The sequence below is a fragment of the Prorops nasuta genome, unplaced genomic scaffold (genome assembly GCF_024137725.1).
Source record: "Prorops nasuta isolate Cenicafe-Biocafe unplaced genomic scaffold, Cenicafe_Pnas_1.2 PNAS00003, whole genome shotgun sequence".
Classification (NCBI taxonomy): Eukaryota; Metazoa; Arthropoda; class Insecta; order Hymenoptera; family Bethylidae; genus Prorops; species Prorops nasuta.
Genome location: NW_027116800.1, coordinates 4,202,370 through 4,227,185, shown reverse-complemented (window position 1 = coordinate 4,227,185; position 24,816 = coordinate 4,202,370). Strand labels below are relative to the sequence as shown.

Here is a 24,816-nt window from a genome sequence, read left to right as displayed (position 1 = left end):
TCCCCTTCCCATTTCTCCATTCGTAAGTCTTCGAGTTTCGCAAATAGAATAAAGAAATGTAGAAATAAAGAGAATGCAGTAGGATGAGGAGAGAGCGAACGATAAAAAGTACTCGGTGATTAATTTGAATTTAAATCTTCCATTTTTTGATCAGAGCTCGGATAAAAAAGGTTCGCTCGCAATGAAGGGATGATTGGAAATTAAATATTTGGAAGAAGAAGCGAAAGGAAGCGGGACGTCGGCGGGAGAACGTGAAAGGAGGAGAAAGGTGCGGCACTGGCTTATCCTTTTCCAGGCGATTTACGTGCGAAGTTCAGAAGGAAGGAAGCGAATCGTTTATCACGCGGAGGGCTAATAGATAACACGGTGGTTACGTGTTCGGGATTCGATGGTATCCCCCCCCCCCCCTCTTCACTCCATCCCAGCTCTTATCGTACCGAATCGGTTCGCAGTAGCAGACTCTGGTTGCCTACGGGCTCCGAACCCCCTCGGAGTTCGGAACCCGACATCCCACATCCCCCCTTAACATCAGTACGTAACTCTTTGTAAAAGCCAACGATTCCTATCGGCAAACGATGCTCTCACCCCCCCAATCCACTTGGATGGTCCTGCAAGAATGATTCCAGCAGTCATTTTTATCAATCTTTTCATCAACACGATCGTTCCTTGGAAAATGAACCGTTACACGTCCGTATCGATCGGTCCAAATCGATAGAGCTAATTTCGAGCAAGCTTTCCATAAACGCAATCGAATTAATGTCTCTTGCGTTCGCGCGAGAGTCGATGGAATACCTAACGCCAACTAATAAATAAATTAGAAGCGCGCGCTTCGGCAACGAGCTTTCAACGGCGGGCGAGTTGTAAATTAATTTCGTTACCAGCGATTCTCTGTCATACGTCATTGACGTTGGAATATTGTTTGGTAAAGAAACTTTAAATGAGGATGTGGGAGGGGAATATTAAGAGGAGGGGGCTGCAGGAGCATCGTGAGTCAATCGACGCGTTTCATGGTGGAACAGGGGAGTCTCGTACACATAGGAGAGCCGAGGTGATCGAGTGTGACGTAATAGACGGGAGAAGGAAAGAGTGTTTTTTAGGTAGTAGAAGTATGCGCGAGGCCAGGCAATGGCTTATGCATAGTCGGACATGGACAGGGGCACGGGCAAGGGCACGAGTAAGCACATAGCCGGATTTTATGTGCGGCCTACTGCAGCAGCACGGAGTTTATGCGCCGTGCGCCGTGACGACTGCTTTACGTTTACGGTACCCTTCGAGCGGAAATGCTCGCTTTATGGAGTGCCGAAGAAGAGCCCAGCTACGAAGGACTTTACGACCACGTAGAAACACCTCTAGCCCTGCTACCAAATCCTCCTACAGCCGCACCATAATCTTTTTATTCCACCCTTCTCAATTAATTACTCACTTTTACCCACGCCATATTTCATATCGGCTTCGAACCTTCAGTTTCTCACAAAATTTACCTTTTTTCCATAAATAAGCAAAATATCCTGCCCACGCTGGAATTTGTCGCTTCATCCATTTTCCAGCAGGGAAAAAATAGCCAACATCTTCTATACGTATTCTCGCTAATTCGATTAATTACCATTTTATCGATACGTCGCTTTATTAATTAATGCTATACACCTGCTGCCACCAGCCTGCCCATTCTACCAACTTTGAGAAAAACTTGCATTTTTATCCAAGAACAAAACGACAATCGCGCATAATTCCTCGGCCAGCGTGGCGAAAGCTCGAGCTTTTTTACCACCATGAGTTTGAAAAGTGCATCTTTTATGGAATATATTCGCCGGGTACTCGAGCACTCGAAATCTGCGGATTTCGGTAATAATTCGAGTCTTTTTAAGCTTAATGGCCGCCGACGATGGGAGAAATCTCCATGTTCCGATGCGTTTTATCGTAATCGTGATATTATTGTACGTGTCCCTCGGTGTCTTCTCGGTGCTCTCCAGTCTGAAATCGCTATCTTTTCTTGTTCTGCACGCGCATGGCTTGGTTGCTCGTGCTTTCATTCGTTCGCGCCAACGGAATTTCTGTGGCCTGAATCGGGTGAAATCTATTTTCGAGCTGAGTGACGTATTCGCGCGGCTCACGTTCAATAGCAGCTACACTACCACCGAGGCGTCGAGAGGAGTGAAAGTAATCCATCATGTGACGTAGAGGAGTCGCGATACAACGTATAGGTATTGAGAGGAAGCCGGAGTTGTTCAGCATCGGAGAGCCGGGGCATCCTTCTGCGCGAGGATCATTTTTGAAGCATCGCGTCAAAAATTGGAATTCATCGAGTTCCTCCTCCACGCCATTCTTGCAGGAACCAGTTCATCGAATAATTAGCATCCGTCGTATTGCTGAAATAATTCGCGCGTTATGGTTTTCACTCTGTCGCTCAGACACCGAGGAATAACGTCGCTATATATTTAAGCGAAAGAAATCTGTGTTTCTTGCTCTTCCAATGGAATTTTTATTCCATTGAACTCGCGCAAGCCGATTTTCCAGGTGAAATGATGGGAGCGCGAGGATCGCATCACCAGCGCGAGGGAAAAGAAGTTTCGGCACGTCAGACTTGCGGGGATCTCGATCGAGTATATCCGATCGAGAAGAGAGCACGTCACGTCGCCTTCATCTACATACGATTTCCTGCTTGAAAACGCTCCCTTAACACCCTGCATTCTCACCCTGGTCGCTTTTGACACTCCGCCAGGAACCATCGACATCGAAGCACCCTGCTATTTAACTTCGTTCCTCACCCAATTCTTGGACATAAGCGCTATTCTTCCACCAAACCCTCGACTCCTTCAACATTTTCACTCGATCTTGCGAACCATGCCTCGGACATAAATCTTCTCCCAGCATCAAATTCCAATCAAAGATAAAACATTCCTTCCCTTCTTTATAAATATAGGTATATAAACGAGGTACGATATTGGCAGTACAAGGAAAAACTTTTACATACTTTCTCGTTATAACTGCGCAATGACACTGTACTTGGATCAGTTTCTGATATTTCAGTACTTCTGCGAAATGAATAACGCTGACTACGCAGCATTGTTAAATTAGAGATAAGAGGTGAAAAAAAAAAAAAAAAAGTACTGGAGAAATTTATGCCCGCGGCTCATTGGTACGTTGAGCATGTCAGCTTCGTGTTTCGGCTTAACAATACCTGGAGGCTTTTCTACCTGATAAGAACCGTTCTCGTTTACCTTGAATACAAAGATAAGCCACGGACCACTTTTCATAGTTCATTCCTTTCGAGCCCTATGCTAATTTCGTTAAAAGCCAGAGTCTATAAAATTAAGCCTTATGGTCCTGTTCTAATCAGTCGAATCAAGGGATCCGCCACGTGAAACCATCCCCAAAGCATTTTCGGCGAACGTTAATAATTGAATATCCGTCCCTTTGGTCGAGTGCTTCTGCTTTTTAAAAGGGTATTTTTCCCATTTGACGCGTCTATCCTAAAATCCCCGCGGCACTTTCATCTGACATCTTGAGACCCCTCTGACGATATACAAACATATATGTCACGGTTCCCCTGGGATATCACCCCATTTGCGGAAATAAAGGTGAAAGTAACGTCAGAGGCGGACAGCAGCTCTAGCTGTTCGCGTAAAGGAACCTTTATTATGAAACTTTGCCGAGTTTATGCTACTGATCCAATTCATTTTCGAGCTACTAACTTCATTTAATGAGAAATAATAGCTGCGCTTCCAGACAATTGTACGATGCACGACACATCCAAAATTTTCTCTTTCATTGGGGATACCTCCTTACGTTTTGTATTTTTACAAATAAATCATCATTGCGTATCTCTTTAGTGCGTTTAAAAGTCTATCACAGCTGGCAATGTAAGTTTGATCTCGATAGTCGTGCTGAAGGACACACGATAGTCATCTGGGGGCTTCTAAATGAAAACTCGTATTTGGCATCACGATATCTCTTGTGGCTGACCTCGAGAGATTTCGAAAAAACTTTTCCAATGCACAATTAATCCGTGCCTTTAGGAAATATTTAAATTTCAAGTCGCACATAGGTACATATATGGGGTTGGTTAAAATGGTATACGAATCCCATAAGCGTATACACGTGTATTCACTCGTCTATACCTTTAATTCCAAATGTAAATATTCCGTAAACACCTCAATTAAATGGTACATTCATATAATGATCTGAAAAGCTTTCAAGGTCAATTACAAGAGTATGCAATATAAAATAGACGTTTTTATAAAAAAAGAAAAACAAATATCCAGTTAACTGTTAAATGTCCACCAGTGCGCGTGTCTTAAGTTCGGATAAATAAATTCATCGCGGATAGATTTTTAAAAAATTACTAGAAACATATACGATTTAACTTTTGTTTTCACATATTATAATGGATGAAGATATATTCCGTGTAATAGAAATTTCAGGCTACCTAATAAGTAAATATAAATAATAAAGAGTTATGTGAAAAATACTTGGCAAGTTTATTTCAACCAATTTAGAAGAACAGATCGATATAAATTGTAATAATATTATTTAGCTAACGTCGAATTACGAGTTTTTCACGATTTCTAGACTTGATGGTCTCTAGTGCAATTCGGAAGGTTACGAGGATACTTGCCAGTCGGCGCGCGTTATGATGGTGGGAATATGAGATACGACCGGAGTTAACGATAAAGTTCGATACTAACTGCAGCAATTGCATTCCCGATATTCTATCGTGTACTCCAAACTGTATAGAATATATTTTAACGTATTGCAGAAGCATCTTTTTCGCGCCAAGAAAAAATTTTCGTGAATATTCTACCACAAAGAAAAAAAGTTTTATTTCGATAACGCAAAATTATATTTTCCATAAATTAAAGTTCGTACAGAAATAATATGAAATTTAATAAAATTATAGAGTACAATATTATCGTAAACACACTCTCGCTAACAACTAAGAGACTCTTATTGATGATTGATTTCAAGCGTATACGCTTAACGCCCAATATCATTAAGGATATTGTCTATCTAGAGTGATGCATGCTCAGAAAGCTGATGCTTAAGCGTAAATATATTAAATAAAATGTTATTTATATAAAACTACAATGGTACGAGACAGTCTTCGTACGCTATTTATTTCAATATTAAAACGTATAAATAACGCGTAAAATTAACTAGAAGAAAAGTGATTTTAGAATGTTCAATTTATTAGCTTATATATTTTAACCTTTTGAAAAATAAGATATTTTATGAAATTGAAAAGGTTTGGTGCTTGGATTATTTTAAAAGGTTTTGTGGCATTGAATAAATAGAATTAAATTAGCATAAAATATGTTTCACTATTAATAACGGTCTATTTCAAATTAATGAAGCTACGTATAACGGAAATTATTTACAAATATCCAGGCTGCTTCCTACATCTAATTTCTTATTGTTAAGAGAATAATCGAATAATGAGACCTTTTCCGAGCTTTTATCAATAACGAACATCTTTAAAGTGTAAAATCGTTCGATAAACTATGAAGAAAATTCTTGTACTCACTACGTTACTTTTACTTAAGCGCCATATCTTTCCAAGATCAATTCGACTAACTCCTTTCGAATGTTTCTCTCATGCAGGCTAATGTCTATAAGACTCCAAAATTCGTGGTTGTCAAAGTGACCAAGCGATGTTGTTACCTACTTTTAATAACTGACACACTACTTCCATTTAAATTGCACAAAGCTAATAGACACAACTGTATTTACAACGTAGGACCTTCAGGCAGGTCATGATAAATGTCTTCTTGATCAAGGTAAACATTTTTGAAGCAGACTAAATTCGAGGCTTCTATTTCTTTAAAACTGACAAACTTTTGTTTTATTAAAATCCACCGATTAGCTATTATTAACATATGACCTCCGGCACTGGTCACATTCAGGCGCTAAACTGATTCTAAGTATTTTCTAATTTGACTACCACTTGTATATAGGCAGGCGAAGCAGCTATCATTCTTCCTCACGATGGACATTTTCTTGATGGAGTTGATGTACGCGAAGGGGCTAACTGCTCGAATTTTTCCTGCACTTCATGTTCTACGATTCCCTCGATTGATTACACATGATCTGCTACAGCATCGCACGCGAAAGATTAACGTAATTAGGTACCTTATTGACTTTGTTCGAACCTCGCAAATCAACTAAGTGGAAAAATGTTTGATGCTTTGCTCTCTTCCTCTCTTTTTGCTTTGCTTCTAAGGCGGATCTCTCTACTGGTCTTCCCCTCTTTATAGCCTTCTTATTCTATTTTTTTTCTCTACCTCGGACTCCTTGGACGGTTCCTGGCCGAAGACACGTGAGCGAGTCACTTATCGATTAGAGTCTGTATTCTGCGCACGCTGTTACGCAGGAGTGACGATTAACTTATGACCCTACATGGCGCGAAATTATGAAATTCTTTACGTTAAAGATTAACTCAAAATCTGCAACGTTACACAGACATATAAACAAAGAAAATAGATTTTAATAAGAATTTGATGCAGGGAGAGTTGTTAAATTTGAACCATCTAATTGATTTATAAAATATAGAGAAATAAAAGAAATTTAAAGAAGAACAAAATATGAGTTGTGAAATATTCTAATTAACCCTTTGCGATCGGCAGATTTCGCTTTTGGGAGTACCAGTAGGTCGGAGCAAATCTATCATTTCGCGGTTACTTTTTCGTATAGAATTTAAAGTCAATATATGGATATTAAAACACACAGAATTTGTTGAAACTGATTTGTTATATTTAATACTACTGATCATACGCAAGGATACAACATTTTTAATCTCTGTAATGTTCTAAAGAATGGTATTTTGCGAAACAATCACCGATATGAAGCCCTGGTAAAATGTCCCCGCTACGGGGACACCGACCGCAAAGGGTTAAAACATGAAAATAAACATTTATTTATACGGATAGTAGAAAAGAAATTATAAAAAATCCTTATTTAAACAATTACACGTTTCGGTCTAATTAAAGAAACCCATTTCCTAATTTCGAACGATAGCATCTTAAAATGAACTACTAATTTGAAGAAACATAATTATTAAAATAATATCATTTCATTTGAGGCTTCATCGAGCAAATTTTACGTGAGTCTGTATAGAACATTTGAAACATCGGATCATTTTTTCCTCTCATGTTTCTCCATGTATAAAACAAAAGCTAATAGAATTATTTTTTCTATTATATTTTTTATTCCCCTTTACTATCTTTTCTAATTTTTTTTTCTTTATAAGCAAAACGTATAATAATAGCAGCTCTCTGAGATACTTGTTTATTTCGGAGGCATAGCAAACCAAGCTTTGAACTTCTTTTTACTGCTAGTGATGTCGTAGACTAATTCAGTTAACAGCAACATAGTTGAACTTGAGTAACTCGTTACAACATTTTTAAATAATAACCTAAAAAGGTTTTATACTTTGATTAATAAATGTAGCATTTCGATTCCTATTTCATTAGGTTTTCTATCATACAGAGAAATCGAAATGGTGTCCTAAACTATACATTCTCCACTATACAAGATATTGTATCAGGAGTAATTTTTTTATAGTTCACTATATTGTATTTGGTACTGCCAACTATAAAAATGTCGTAACAGTTTGAAAATATAGGGAAAGTTTCCCTTATATGTAATCAGTTTAACGAAACATTTATATGGTTACGATTATTATCAAAATACAGCCTTAAATGTCCTCAAATATGAGAATATAGTGATATTATCTAGAAAATCACTGTAAGCACCCTTAACATATGCTAATAAAAATTTCCCATCATCGCAAAGTCAGTGTTATATATTGGCTATAACTTTACTTCTATGGCAGATTACTTTATTTGGTAATTGAAAGTACCTTCTTGATATATTCATCGCGTCGCCACTAGGTGGCTACTCGCAGGACGTATCTCACTGCTGAGTTGACCCTCGTCAACTACATAAGCTCCCCAAAGGTCTGTCTAATAGTCTCGTACTTCTTGTCCAGACTAAAGTGCCAAAATAATCTTTTAAACTTCGACGGGGGCTAATAATATTGATGAGTAATTGCTACTCCCAGCTTCTCCTTTGCTGTTACACTTGAGTCCTCTGTATGCGAATCTTAGATTCTGTTAAATTTTCTTAATCAAAGCTCTACCTCTTTAGTCGCCAGAACTCTAATCCTAAATAGGAATGATTTTCTTGTAATATCACTAAATATTAATGATTGATTCAACTAGATTTTTTTTTTACTTTTTACTATGTTACTTTAGTGAAATTAAACAAATTGAATAATTATAGTGAAATAGTATAGCCATTACTATACAATTAGCCGAGGACAAAATTAATTAAATCAATTATATTTTCGGGATCCACAATTGATTTTCTCTATGCAAACATTACGATAATATAAAATGTTTTATCACTTACTTTAAAGCGACAAGATTCCTCTTGTGTGCTTTTTATATTATATTTTCGGCGGAACTTTCTTGTGATAAATATATTTTGAAAATCATTGATGATATAATAGTTTTCGGAGTCACTGTTTATATTCTGAGCTTAGAATTAAAAAATTCCACATTTCTCATACCATATGACGAATAATTTATTAAACTTAATGCTATTTCTTTTATTACTTTGCGTGAAAATATGTACAAAGTCGAGTACAATTTATAACAGATCAAAACGCTAACTCTAAAAGAGGTTAGATAAATTGTGCACTTTCATTTGAAAAACAGCTTTGGTATATCATCCACGATAAAATGTAAAATAATTCCAATTTACAATACTTCAATTTTTTTGTCAGAAAATCTGTCACGTCAAAAATTATTAAATAAATTATATATTATAATGCAATACACGTAGAATACGCGAAGAAATAATCAGATCTATAAGTTGCTTGCGATAAAGTAGAACCGTTTTATTTAAGAAAAAATCAAGCTTTTTGGTTTTAGCTATTTATAATAAATATTAATAGTAACAACTAACCCAATTTTGTTTAAAACTTATATAATTTAAATAATTTAGAATCTAAAAAATACTTCATGCGCATCGTAAATATCAAAGTTGATTATAAATATGGAAAAAATTAAATGAGAAAAGAAGTAGGACTTATACGTTCTACTGATCCGAAAAGTGTTAAAAGTATATCAGTGGTTTGAAAAAGAGAAATTCTGTTTATTCACAGTAACTAGATAATGCTCGAGAAACAATTGAAGTGTTAGGCACGAAAATCAGCTTTCTGAAACTACCAGCATCTTATTTCTGTCAAATTACATTTGTGGTTCAATTAAGAGGAATCCGTATTACCAACATTACAGATTCAAAGTGCGTTTCAAACTTAAAGGTAGATCGCGGGGCTAGTAGGAGCACTTCTATTTACAAAGCCATATATTTATTTTATAGTACACTATTAATAAAGGAAATAGTGTAAATATATAATACAATGATTAATAATTAGTACAATGTTCACACGTGTGCAATGTGATCACAGGTGATGCGTATTTAGATCGTATCAGTTTTGACAGCGCACGATTGCACCGTATTCAATGGAAAATGAGCAAATAATAATAAAAATGATGTTTCCAATTGTATATTACTTTAAAATAAATACAGAGAAAGTGAGAATGTGTGCATCAGCATATATTCCACCTTACTTCCTTTTAACTCCTATTTTTTTAATTTATGAATCCTAGATTAAAGTCATAATATTTCACGACGGATTTTGAAATGTGTTTTACACTTATTTAATTTATATAAAGAATCCTTCCAATGAGTATAGACATCCAACAGCTTTGAATTTGGCCGTAGTTTATGTTCGAAATATCACGATTACTTCAACAGTTCTTTTTTATAAATTTTAATTTGTTTCAAAGGATTAGTTTACGATAAATCAAATAAACAACTTAAATTTTGAAATCAGACTCCAAATAATGCCATACTTTAGGAGACAGCTTTTTCAATGTGTAATGATGGTAACAGAGGGACCCATCATAAATTAGAAGAGTATTCCCTACATTTTAGATGTCAGTGAAATTTCGAACGTTCAATGAACGGTTTTAAGAAACCATTTTTTGAACTATTCCGGTGGATGGAAAATTCCCAAAAAATTATGCTTAACACTATACTTCGGTTCAGCAATCGAATGCAAAAACAAAATTCGATGCAAAATGAATGATGCGTCTTAAATAAAATAAAATTGTTGTTTTTATGTAAAAAAATGAATTCTCTCAATATTCCGGTGGATGGAGAATTCCCAAAAAATTACGCTAAACACTGCTTCGGTTCAGTGATCGAGTGCGAAAAGAAAATTCGATGCAAAATGCAAAATGCGTCTTAAATAAAAAATGAAATTATTTTATATAAGAAAAATTTTATTTCACTTAAGACGCATTTTGCATCGAGTTTTCTTTTCGCACTCGCCTGATGAGCCGAAGCAGTGTTTAGCGTAATTTTTTAGGAATTTTCCATCCACCGGAATAGTTCAAAAAATGGTTTCTTAAAACCGTTCATTGAACGTTCGAAATTCCACCGACATACATTTTAGAAGACACAACTATATAAAAATGCAGAAAGAATTTGTAGTATTCGGTTGCAGATGTCTTACCTACATTCTTTTGTTTGATTAAAGGGATGATAGTGTATCCAAGAGAGAAGAGAGAAGAGAGAAGAGAGAAGAGAGAGAGAGAATGAAAGGGGGTGTTAGGGCATAGGAGAAGCAAAGCAAAGTTGGTTAATCGTGCATACGAAGGGAATATATCGCGACGTTAATTAAGAAGGATGTCTCGGGGTATTAGCTGAAGCGGCTCACACCCGCCGTCCTCAGCTATGCAGTACGTCTCTCGTCTGGAGAGCAAAATCGGGCCATGCTTGTGGCAAGACAAGCAAGCCTCGGGCTGGAAAAGGGGAGGCGCTTTGCTTTATGCCATAATATAAAGCGTTTCTCAACCTCGTTCTACGCGCACCACCACTGATACGCTCCAGATCACGCAATCACTCTCAAACATTTAATTTATTATTCCATTATTTACCCTCGGATTAACCTATATTTCGTCAAGCTACAGCTTTATTCCATTTCAATCTGAAATAATTTTCTATTAATGAAGCATCGAATGGTCGAGATTTATACATACATACATATATATATATATATATATATAGGAGAAAATTTTGGACGACGCGAAACATAATAGGTGGTGTACAGGATTATCCAAGATTGACAAAGTTAAAAGACATAGCACGACCGTTTTGGGTATAATATAAAGGGATGAATCGTTTAAGCGTGGAACCGACACTTTTTTAATTTAAGTTTCGGTGGTACTCGCGCTTAAGTTGAGAATCGCTGCTTTATGGCTTACCGTCGGCAGGGGTGCGCTCGTCCCTTGTGCCAGCTGAAATTCCGGGACACTCACCTGAAACAAAAGCAAAAGGAAAGCTTTAGATCTTTTGTACATATGCAAAACGGCAAGTGTATCGTTTAACGAGCTCCTATTTCAAACTTATACTTTAAGAAGTGGGATTATAAACCCTTTACACCTGATCGTTAGCAAAGTTTTTCGAAAAACCACTTCCTGCCTCCACTCATACCGATGATGAAATCTTTCACTGCCAGTCTAAATCTGCGGAACAAACTTTTCCAAGAACACCATTATGGTGTAAAACTTGCATGAATACTGGCAATTATTTTTAGCGCGAAAATTCAACCCGTATTGTAATAGTACAATAGAATGAATGGCCTTATGAAAGAAGACTGTATATAGTAAAAATAATATCTCGCGTGTAGATTGTAAATTTTGTCCTATACAAAATATAGCAGGCTGTGTAAGAACGAAGTTTATACGTAGGAATGCTAAAAAGTATTTGCACAAAAGGACGAAAGAGTTGGAGTACACCTTTTTTCTCATATTGTCGTTTCGTAAGTTGAATACTCACATACACGCACGCGTGTATTCATAAGGGTTCGTTTGGCTATAATGTACTATAATTAATTTTTCAAAAGGAGAGGTCGCGCTTTCGGAAAGTGACACAAACAATGCAATTGCTCTCTCGCACTTTTTTTTTTTTTTGGTCCGATGACATTAAATTTAGCACACGGTTTCACTTTCACAACAGAAACTGTACTTTCGCGCAAAATCCTATCATAAATCTGACACAGTGGCAATTGAGATATAATTTCCGTAGCGCGTGTCCCAGGCTAGCGTGCTCGTGCGTGCGTGTATGGTCATGCGCGCATCCACAAATTTCGAGCAAGCTTCAAAACAAATGTAAATCGCTAGAGCGCGTCCAACAGCATTTTCATGGTAGAGAATTTCTGATTGTTGTCGAACGTCAATTGTCAGCATAACTGTCAGCTTGAAATACCAGATCAGGAAATAACGCATATATTTTATTGTAATGGAAAACCTTTTGCCATTTAACGTTGAGCAAGTGATTTTCAACCGTTAGGAAGCGATATTGGAAAAACAAAACACAAACGTATAATCAAAATGAAAATTTGATCAGTAATCCATCAAGTTTGCAAATAAAATTTGAAAATACAGTGAAAATTATGGAGTCAATCACTCGTAAAAAGGAAGAAAATAAAACTAGGAATAAAAATACAAGTAGTATAAATCAAATTTAGTCCGACAAGAGTCTACGTTACCCCTGGTGACAATATAAGGGAGTTTTCGAGAGAATCATTTTGCAAAGACTTTATATCGCGGACTCGACTGTTCCCTTTCAGGCGGAAAAGTTGGCGCGTAAAATAGGGGGGAAAAAAAGAAATAAAAGAAAAAGAAAACAAATGTTACTGCGGTAGAAATTTATTAGAGGCAAAAGAGTAAAATCATTAGTTGGATGGATCGTTGGTGCATTTTTATTACGAGCGTGTCACGCTACTTATTAAACAGGCACAGGTTTCTTCTTGTCTTTTCCGAACAACGTGACGCCATCAGTCGACCGATAGGAATCAAATAGCGCATTGATATTCTCGACTGGCGAGCAGGAGCAATCCTGAAAAGAAAGCGTGGCTTGGGGAAAAACGGCTGTTGGAAAAACAAAGTTCGATCGATATACCCCTGCCGCTAATATCCGTTCGCGTAATTGCAGTGGAATTGCATCGCCACGAGCGGTCGCTCGCGTCCATTATTGATTAATATCAATTTCGTAGAAAATTTGTCTGTCGCCCGTATACACCGGTAATTCTCCAGCTCTTTATACAAATTATCATTGTTCTTTCTTCTCAAATAACCAACTGAATTTCGCGTCCATTGGAGAACGAGAAACGAGGCAATTTTCTTTCTTGGGATAAGTCGAGCTTTTAATAATCCACCAGCTACATAGTGCATTAAATTGTTGCTTTTCTGATATCAATTACAAAACGTAATTGACGAAGGTTTGGGATACGGGGATCCTTCGTGGACTGTCATTAAGGGGAATGATGCTGCAATAAAAATATCGAGCTTCCAATTGATGGCAAGCAATTAGGATGTGCCAAAATGAGCCACTTCCGCTTGTTACAGCGGCGTAACAGGCTGTACGAAAATGGTGATAATGGCGCGAAAATCGGCAGAAAACCCGATTACAAGGGATCGATCGGCTGGTACAATGGCGAAAAATCATTCGTCACACGTATACTTGGCGCGCGCTCGGTCTCTTTGTTCCTCCGACGTTTTTATTCGGCAGGCTTAACTCATCCGACTAAATCCGCCTGAAATCGAATTTCTGGTGGAAGCAGACTTTTTACATGATCCGAGCTGTTTCGCTCATCGATTGATGTAAGTCTCGGGGATTTCTTTTGCCCTCGGTCGAACGAAACGCAATTCCGTGGGCAAAAGAAAGACGGAAATCGTTTGGAAACGAATGGTACGTGCGCGCATATATATATATATATATATACTTGGCCATGCCACTTCTCTCGCAGACGCAATACTTCACGCCAACCACCGAAAGCCGTGCGCTCCGGTCCATCGATTTACATTTACAATTCCTTCGCTCGTAAATAATTAAACAGCGCGACTGTATTCGTCAAATTGTGCAATTTTTAGCCCTGAGCGGGAACTCGCCTCTATAGTTTATCGATCTGTCGTTGATATTGAGCGAAATGATTCGAGGAGCGAGGCGACACGAGTGATTGAATAGTTTAAAAGAAGAAGAGCGATGCAGAGCTGGAGCGATCTTAATCCGAGACTTTACGAGACCGCAAATGTTGATCCCGTAACAGCTGTAAATGATGGACGTGTCGGGTAGCGCAAGCTACCGACTAAAAGGGATGTCAGATAAGGAGAGACTGGGCTGGCTGGCTGAAGGAAGTGCACGGATGAGGGCCCGCGGCGCACATACGACATAGATTTATGCGTGAATCGCAACGAAGATGGGTAATTTATCTTGCTATATTTCGGTAAATGGATGATAACGATTCTTCAAGAGGAGCATCGGAAAAACTCTCGCACACTTGCAGAATGCTACACAGTGTTTAGCTACTAATAGCAAACGTTCCTCGCACTGAATTATTTCTTATGCTATACAAAGATTTGCATCGAGGATAACGATTAAGAAAATTCGATCGTATACGTATGGACGATATACCACTGAATGTGCACATGAACAAAAAGTTAAGAATATTCATTTACTTCCGAAACTATGATAGATAGCAATATTTTTCATAGGAACTTATATTTAAATCACCTCCTCCTTATATGCATTCTAAAAATTCATATCTTGCATAGTGTTGGTGATATGACAGTTGTTATACGTCCACACTCTGTGCACTATGCATCACTGGACTCTAAATAATGGAAACTCGTATTTGGGCCTGAGTCAAGTGACTAGCAAAGGTCGAATGAACGAGAGACTATTATCAGAGCTTGGTGAAAGTAATAATGGGGGCAGAGGCGAACAAATTGAATCTTTAGGCACGATTTGTTTGAATGAATATCAGAGGGAAGGGAGGAAGAAAGATGGAAATGAAAAGTATAGGGAATCGAAGAACGATACAATTTGCCGTTGGTGGTTCGTCGATGCGACGAGTTTAGTGTCTAGAAAATGACGATGGCGTGAATGAGGTAGCAAGAGGAGACTGAGGAGTATACATATGTAGCTGCTTCTTCGTTCGTACGAAGGTTGCTTTCTTCTCCCTCTACAGGGTTTTCTTTTGACGACAACAATGGGGTCCGTTTGAAGAAGATAGCAAAGGGACAGGGAACGGGGAGGTGAGGGGGCACGCGCGAACCTTTCCCGAACAGTCGACGAACAATGCTACGTAACGAGCCGCTCGCCGCCAGACGCAAATTGGTAAGACACGTGGAGTTTCTCTCCCTTTCTCCCCATCCTATTTCCTCGTGGAACTACACAGGCGCACCAAACTTGCCCACATTGCCGAGCACGAATCGACTGCTGCTGAGCTTTGTTGCTTCTGCCTTATTTCTCGCCTAGGATGTCATTTTGTCATCAAGCTTTCGCTTTGGCCAAACTCGAAATCAACTGGACAATGATAAAAACGAAAGAAGGCACATTATGATATATATATATATGTATATACAGTACGAACAGAGCAAGGTAGTGCTGTAGAGCAGAATATAAGAGAGATAGAGAAAGTTGTCGATTGCTCTGCCGTTGATTGGTGAAGTAGCCAGCGATAGAGGGTGGTTGATAGTATGTGTATCCTTCGGGGAAACCAAGCGTGTAATTCCTTGTAGTGGCCACGTCAAGTGCGTTGGTCAACTTGGCAAGAGGGACCTCGAGTTCTGCGAAATAAGACGAAAAGAGGCGACGAGGCGACGACTACAACAACCATAAAGAAGCGTCCGGTAGTCTTGCAGACAAAGCTAGTAAGGATCGATCTTCCATTCCGGTAATGAGAAAATCACAAAAGGCATGTCACTTGAATGGATCCAGTTCCTCGATCCTTTTCATCGTTGCATCCATCGTACAGCTGTGCCCAATAGTCATCGATAAGTCTTCTCTCGCCCAACGCGCGCTCTCTTTACAAGATTTAACCCCTCTAATATCAGTTTCACCTTCGGGTAATCCCCTCTCTACGGCTTGCGTTGAGACAGTAATCAATTTCTTCCGCCTAATCCATCGGCACCAGCTCCAACGAAACAGCAAACCATCAAACACCGTATATTTCTTATTTCATCCTTTCAACATCCTCCGGTAATATTCGTTGGTCTCGTAATTTAATTGGTGAAATCTTCGCGAACAGACGCACTTGCACTTGTTCAAATTCGCGTCAACTTCGAAGTTTCGACTGAATTGCAAAGCAAGCCTAATTGTAGTCGCGTTTTAATAATAGCTCAGCTGGATATTTCGCTTGGATTCTGTCATTCCTCGCGTTCAGTTATCATTGATACTTTTCAGTCGGAGCAGATGTCATTGCGCTTCCAGCGGGCCGTCAGTTTTTCATATATGCTCCGCGCACGAATCGCACGGGGTGCATCAACGTCGCGCGCGAAAATTCATTCCAGAATGCTCCTTTTTTCCGCAGAATGGAAGGATGGACGGCCACGATTCATCTGACGCGTTAACTGAAATTCTACACGTGGAAAATAAAGGCTGTGGCTAAAACGGACGGGCCAGGAATAAAATGGGAAATTGCGCGCCAACACACGCGTGCTATCGTTCCACCGAGTACTTTTGGTTAGCGAGACTCGCGCCCCGTGCTTCATGGACATGGAGCGTAAGTAAATGAAAAAAAAAGCAGCAAAAAGAAAACAAAAGGTGTACAGGACGAGCGGATACACGCGTGTAGCCAAGTTGCATAGTCGTGTCAGGTGGGACAAACCAGTGGGAGCATCTTGCTGGCTCAAAGTGGAAAACAAAAACTGTGAAAAATTAGAACAATGCGAATTTGTGAAACAAGAGTGGAGAGAAAGAGAGAGACAGTTAAAATGACAAACGGAATGAAACAATCCATGAGAGCAAATTAGCCGAAAATCGGTCAGTCTTCATTTTAGTGCTTTCTCTGTGAAAAAGTTGATGCTTTCACTCGGATAAATTATACTTTGGCCAATTAACGCGAGTGATGACAAATGGTCAACGGACCGTCCATTTGCTTAGTTTTAAAAAAATTTCGTCCTTTTGCATCGGCGTTCGCGTATTCGCTTTGGAAGCCATCGCAAAACTTTGAAATTACAAACAGCTACACGAAGCTTTGATGTCTCTCTGCTATCGAAAAACCGTGGATATTTTGATTCCACTCGGTTCGCAAACTTTTGAGTACCTCCGGATGGAACTTCTCATCGATTCGTCACTTCATTAATTACCCCGTTAATTAGCATTTGGCCGCCCGGATTTGGTGCAGCGAGTGCGACAAAAAGTGTGTGGGAAATGGAAAATATTACGAGATGGATGGGCGGTCGAGCCAAGTTCCAACTTTGTTCAGCAGTGTCTCACCCACGCCTTGCGATTGAAATACTTCCATGAATGGCAATTAGGGACAAACTAACGAAGGCTTGTTATATTGTTCTCGGTCCGGAGTAATTTAAGAAGATTGGGACGCGACGGAAAGTGCAAATAAATGTGCAACATCTTCTGGCAGCAATTGACCTGACCCAAGGGGTTCAAAGTCAAAAGGATGGAAAGTTTGAGAACTGTGCAAGGCTTGCTTCAAGGTAAGTTGGACACGGAATCGCTTGGTCGGATCCTACCTTCGGCAGTTTACAGCACAACTTTGCAGGAGACGTGTTTCCGTAGGTATATCATGTCGTAAAAGAGACAAGTTGCTACGATTCTGATGAGAATATACGCCATTGGCTTATATCGTGATAGTCCGTCTGAGACTAAAATCTCAATTTGGATAACACTGCCGAATCCGATCTCTCCGAGAAATTGTGCGGGAATTCGCCCAACGAACGTAAAACCGTTAAATCCCGATTACTGCAGGGCCTTTGCATCTCTGCAATCGGAAGTTACCTAATAAAGCGTTGCATCAACTTCTATAGCAAGGCAATTGAGAATCCGATTAAGTGCAAGTGTTACACTACATTCTATTGGAAATTATAATCCCACAATGGCGAAAAGAATACTCGTCGAATTATAACTAGTGTTTGCTAGGATATTCCAGCAGTTGCATTAAGCGGCTGCTCCTGCTAATGCTATTAACGAAGCAAGAAAACTAAAAATTCCGTGATTATATAGGGTTCTATACTGCGGAGCTTTTTTAATTAAAGCTTTTAATAAAATTTCCTTTATCTTTCACTTAGTAAATGCCTCCAAGTAACGGACTGGAGGAGTTTACTAAGAAAGAGGAGTAAAGATCAAAGAGCTCGGTGGAAACCTTAATGCTTGGCCAGCCGGCTTCCCTCTGGCACTGAGGGAATTGAGTCAACGCACGGTCAGCCAAGATCAACCGCTGCCACCCCATTAGGAAATGTCCAACTCTAATCTGTCAGAACAGTGATAAGCTTTTCTCCGTTTAGGAGCTTTCTAAACAGATGAGATGTCATGCATCAATCGGACACTATATCTATAGACGATCAACGCGTAACATCGCTCAAGACTCCTCGATACAACATAGAAAACTGACTCCAAAAAAATGAATTATTCAATTGCCTAATTGTATCAGCGATCGTATTCGCTTTCGCCTCTCCCGTAACAAGACGAACATCTCGCTTGAGGAATCCTCGGAATAGAGCAGCATTTAGATACACATCCCTGATTAAATTCTCGGCTCACTGTGGTTGACACGAAGAAAAAGTTATGATGTACTTCCAGCTTCGGTGTATATATAGTTTAGCGGGAGGATGGATGACGCTCGTGGGATACGAAACGTGTAGAAGCCGCCTGGACCGAGAAGGAAGAGTAGTGTGCAAGTTTCATGCTAAAGCGAACAAAAAAAACATTGCCGGAAGGTTGAATTGCGGTGACAATGTCGTCAATTACAGCTGCTCGTTTGTAGATGGTAAAGCTTCCAGTGGTACTGCGAAGGTTGGTATAGGTTAGAGGGGGAGGGGGTAGCGATCGAAACTGGGTAAAAGCTCGTTATTGGAATTGTCTGGAACGAGAGGCAAAAGAGGCGCGCAGACGCATGCGCCAATGTCCGTGTGAGAAAGCGCTTTCTGGGATTCCCCGAACGCGCTAACCTGTGTACGAGTGCAGAGTCCTAGACAATGTCGCCCGCTTCGTATCTAACTTGTATCGCTAATGAGGCAAAGCTATATATCCAAGGGGAGCAACGAGACGAGTGAAGTCATAAGAGGGGTATCCCCACACCTCCCTCCTATCCCTCCCACGCCACTTCTCGCCGCCCGCGCTGACTCGCTGGAATGTTAAATGCGAAGCTGGAATGCTGCTGCTGCTGGTCGTATGCTGCGAGAGAAGATGGAAAATTCTACCGAGAGAATCCAGCCTGGGCTGGAGAAAAAACGAAGGAATTCTTGACGAGAAAATTAACCGTCCTGCGGTAAACAAATGAGCAAGGGAATAGAAGAAAGATGCGAGAGTAAATCTGTAATTCGATTTTGCACATTTGGCAAAATTATAGTGGCAAGTTTAGAGCATCCTTGACGCTTTAGGAGCTTCCTCGTAAGATTTTCCTTCGAAGGTAACTTGGAGTGGGTGTAATTAATTGTTGCTACATATATATATATATATATGTATATATACCTAGAAAGAAAGACCAAAGTCTCGCGGAGATCTTATCGAAGGAAAGTAGAGGTGCAATATTCTAGTTGGAGCGATTTGCGAGAGGAGCGAAAATGTGAGAAATAAAATCCTCGGATCAGATTGGATCTCGCGTCGATCAAACTGTAATGTAAACTCGTAGCATCATCCGGGGCATAAATTTTGGTTAAACTTGCGTGAAATTCGTGGAAGAATTGGCAAACGGTCATGGCAAACGAGCGAGCGGCAGAAGATATCCCATTTGTAGCATTGGCAAGCAAGCAAGCACAAGCCCAGTGTGGCAGATTGACAGTAAACCTATTAGAATCGCCTACCAACCCTCAGACAGGGATCAACCCTCATCTGCTTCACTACAAGCAGAGAGTATACAAATGGTAGAGGATTTTATTTCGTTACATTGGCTTTATAGTTGCGGGTCGAAAGTCACTCGCTACGTAACAATAATCTTTCTTCTAGCTTAAAATTGTTTTATTAATGATTGGAGAAAGCGTGGGATTGGCGGTGGGGGAGGGAGGGGGGGGGGGGAAGAATGATAAAAGTGGAGTTGTGTTTATTCTGAAGAAAATGTTGACGTATTGGTAAGGTATATATTTTGTGTAAGTAGGGATCCACGTTTATCCTCGCGTCTGACGTTTCTTTGTCTTGTGTCTTATTTCAGCAGTGCGCTATCGTGGCAAAGCCAAGTCCAATTACATCCGGTATACGAAATCCTCGTGTTCGCTCGGCTGACCAATTGAAAAATAATAGAAGCTCCCCGCTGCAGCTATACGACCAGCGAGCGAGCACCATCATCCATCCCGAGTTCCCGACCCTTTCCGCCTACTCCTTCGGGAGATTCCCTGTGGGAATATACAGGATAAAGGCAGCTAGCTAGAGCCAACCAGCCGTAGAATAGCCCAGTCTCCTCTTCCGTTCAACTTCTCGAGTGCACACGAGGATAGAAACGTAGAATTCATCGTGCCACGAGAAATCCCACAATATATACACGCCCGAGACACTACAGCACGTTATGCGTGGCTACCCTCGATGTTCCCAGTTTTATCCTACAAAATGAAAAATGACAATTCTCTGGATATTGCGATTACGTACGCTTCTTTTTCCAACCTACGTATACGATATATAGACGTAAGCTCCAGAGACATATGGTATCTATAGTATTTCTCATTAACCGCCACTTTTATTTTACGATAATTTCAAGCAAACATTTCTGATTGCGATGACTCGACAAGTTTCGCTGTAAATATTTACATTGAAGGTAGTGCTCGGGTCGTAGAGCGCTAATAAAAATGGCCGACGAGTAAATAAAGCTGAGTAAAGAAAAGAGAGCGCTCGCTGACAAGATCTCGGTAGATAAGGTGATGCGCGCATCGGCCTGTCCTACAAGCTTTACAAAATTCTCTTCCGAGAGTTGCGATAGCCGCCTTTTTTCCAGTGCAGGTGTGTTGTACCACCACCAAAGGCGGCACTGGGAGAAGCAGCATATATACATATACGTGTTTATTTATATACATAATACGAGCACATCAACATTGCTTGTTTTAAACATCGATAATCATAATTATTCGTATAAACGTTAATAGATTTAACGTCCCGTAGGCTTTGTAATTAATACATCTGGTGTTTTTAGTAACCTTATTAAATTGTATATTCGCTAATTTACTTTATACAGACTTTGCTACGTTAATTTAACGTCCATTTGCCGCAAGTATTGAATGTTAATTAATTTCTAAAAGCTCCTAATTATGCTTAATATATATAATTGTGCCGGTGTGTTAAAAAGATATGGTTGTAGCTTAGGTAAATCGTTATTAAAAATTGTGTAAAAATTGAAACGAAGGAAAACTCTAGCGTATTATCACAGTACGTCAAGCTTCCACGAGCAACGTAATTTGAGCTCTGAAATGATAGAAAAGCGTAAAGTTTTTCAGCCAATTATGCAAAGGAGTGTAAGCGAAAAACTTGCGGAATTGAACCTGCCTATTATAAATAGTTCGGCTCTGCAGCTTTATAATTCACTTTGGTCAAAGCGTAGAAACGTTTGAACTGATAAATTATACATGCAGCTGCTTACAGGTATAAAGGAGAAAAAAATGGACCGATATACATCATCCGCTAATATACTTTTCACAAACGAATATACATTTGCCCCCCCCCCCTCCTACGAGTGACCTTATTCCCTTATCTGGCCTTTCCTATCAAGGTTGACCATGCGAACGGCTAATGAAAATGTAATCGGACGATATCGCAGTCTAATGAGGAACACGCATCGTATTCCAATTGAATCTGCGTATAGGGGAAAAAGTTGAAGGTCTGCGAGGAAAGGTATATAGTTGTGAGAGAGGTTGGTGTGATCTACCACCACCACCACACAAGACGTCGATTGCATGTATATATACATGCAAGGGGAAACTTACCGAGAAACGTGACATGGGACGAGGCCCCGAAGAGACGAAGGAATTGTTCGAGTAGTAACGTCATATATATATATATATATATAGCTGTGTAGTAGCAATAAGGTGATGGTGGAGCAAAGTGACGCGCAGTTGTTGAAGAGAAATAAGGCACGATAGAATCGGGAGAGAGATGCAGAGCTACGGCTTGTGTCTACTACCGAACGGGCACAAGCCAGAATTGGACGAAAAGCGCCCGAGAAACTACCACCACAAAACCAACTCTCGACACGCTTTAAAGAGAATGGCTTTCGCCGCTTTGTCCAAGAAGCTCGCCAAACTTTTCTACTTGATTAGGCATTTATTGCACGGACATCTTGATTTACATTTACAAGCGTCAATTAACATTTATTATCACAACTGCTCCGTTTTCTCATAATTAAAGCAAAAACAGGCAGAGCAAGTTCTGGCACGTTCAAATTCAAGAAAATCTTTCGTCAAATATAATTAGAAACTATTTTAAAAGCAGCTTTAGAATGGCATGGTGGAAGAGCGTTACACGAGGCAATTTATTCTTGCGCGTGACGTTTATTGGCGAAAATCAGTCTTTAAGTCAAAGATTTTTCACGTAAAAGAACGAAATATGCCCATGAAATTTAACGGGATCGTGGAAACGACGCGAAGCAAAAATTGCCATTTTTCATCGTCGACGCCAGAGAGAGATGTAAATTTTTTGATCACGCGCTGCACGTAAAATCAATTGGTGGGAATGTGGAAAGAGGGTGAGAATGGGGCAGCAGCAGGGAGGGGGCGCGCGCGATGGTATCGATGGTGGTGGGTCAAGAATTTCGCGATCCATCGTAAAAAGTGGGGAGCATGTGGGTGGTGCGAGCGAGCGTTGCGACTATTAATCGTCGTAGGCGGTGGAGGAGAGGCTGGGTCGGGGTACGATGTCGGCGGAAGAGATGGAAGAAGCGTGTTGGTTTGTGGGTGGATTGGGGGAGGGGAGCTTGGTCGATGCATGAAAGTGCCCGGAGCGGCTGTCAAACCAATTAAGCCCGTCGGATTGTAAAGGCCTGCTTTTAGGGCTTTGTTGGAGGCAGTGTTATGACCGCGTAACCATACCGCTGCTACTGTAATGGATCAGTTTTATGGGGCTTCGAGGACAACGGCGATGTACATTCGTGCCACAAAGCCCGGCGCAAAGTTCATCAGCATTGTGCTCGAGAATGGACACGCTGATGCTCGCTAGCCAGTTGCAGGTCGCAGGCTAGCTCGCGCACCCTACCACCACACGACTCTCCCGATTGTTCCGAGCCCCGAAGACTAAACGTGCTTACATTAGTATGCCGGAGCCTGTCCACGTTTAACCCTCCCTGACAACTCTTGCGACACACGCGTACACAATCGTGTAAACTCTTCCACCAGGATCGCACTTGCCAACCAAGTTCGTCGATAGATCCGATTTTCCCACGGTAGCTCGCCCCCTCCCCCATCCCTCTCTCGTACAATTCGCGCGAGATATGAAAACTCATCCCCATTTGCACATATCCTCCAAAGGACGAGCATGAATGTTCCGATTGTGTCTATTGAATAAAATACGAAAAGAATGATGCTAACTGGTTGGGTATAATGGACGAATAAATATAGTTGAACTGTAGAAGAGTCTCTGCTGTTTATTTATTTGCTAGCGTGGTAAGGTTGTCGGGCGTTTCCGTAACAACAAAGGTGAGGTATACATATAAACTTGTAGATCCTGCAGGAACACGTGTAGCGAGCAGGATGTTGCGTCGGATGGATCCTATCAACAGCTGTAAGAGACACACGTGTAAGAGTGTTGGATGCCACGAATTTGGGTTAGATGGCTTGCTACATATGTGTGTACGCAGAGTATAATATATATATATATATGTATACTATCCGCTAGTGTGGCGCGAATGTGAAACGGAGATGCAGATTACGTGCATCTTGCGCGTCATAGTACACGCACGTAAAATCCCTGGCAGTCCTCTAGACTCCTTCCATCGAGGAGAGCCAGCCAGCTACCCTATCTCAACGCGCGCACCTCTACGTAAACTGACTATCCAGAAAATTATGCGCTGCGTATGTGATGTGGTATTTCCAGGATAACGTTAATTAATAATTTAATCGAAGAGCCTCTTTCGAGACTGCAGCCACGGCTCCTGTACAAGCTCTAATTAAAACCGACCCCCTATCTGCCTATCCGCCCGCTGTCGCCCACTATGCATCACTCGCATCCGAAACTTTAGCTTACTCCTTCGTTTAAAAAAGACGCAAATCCTATTAAAATTATAGCTACTTCGACGTCCTCTCGAAAACATCGAGTATTCATCAAATATAAAAAGATTTCGTCCCGAGGGATTTACAAAAAATTAAATTTCCACGTGAAGCAATTTGGACGATAAAGATAAATTCTTATCTGGTAGGGACGTGTCTGAAACACATGGATAAGGACAGGTTAGCATCGGTATATAGTTGTGTGGAAGTTTGTAGAGACGTTAATATAACACGTGTACATACGGGTATATAGTGGGATAGCTGGGACGAGATTCGTTAACGCGAGAGGTCAGCGAGGCATGTTCCTGTGAAGATTGGTGAAAGAAGAAATTCTGATTTGACGTTGAACGCTGAGCAGAAGCGAGTAATACTCGGGAGGCGGAAGGGTTTTCTCGCGATTATCCACGAAGGTCCATAACAATGGTCGGATTATTCCTCGGTATTTCAACGCGCACCATTCCAGGAGCACCAGTCTCTCGACGGCAACCAACTAAGACTTCCCTCGCCAGGAATTCGCCAGCGGCATAATTTCCAAATGTTTCCGGTA

The 24,816-nt window shown here is 40.3% G+C and overlaps 1 protein-coding gene across 15 annotated transcripts in view; it reads right to left on the bottom strand.

Moving 5' to 3' along the window:
* heph (polypyrimidine tract-binding protein 1 heph) overlaps positions 1-24,816 on the bottom strand; it is a 364,217-nt gene that overhangs the window by 145,255 nt on the left and 194,146 nt on the right. The window contains exon 1 of one of the 15 annotated variants that reach the window (XM_066747756.1): positions 6,147-6,172. The exons of 13 other annotated variants lie outside the window; for them this stretch is intronic. The gene's annotated coding sequence lies outside the window, so the exon portion shown is untranslated. Of the gene's footprint in view, positions 1-5,521; positions 6,051-6,146; positions 6,173-24,816 lie in introns of those variants that run through there. One more of the 15 variants, XM_066747755.1, reaches the window with a different exon arrangement.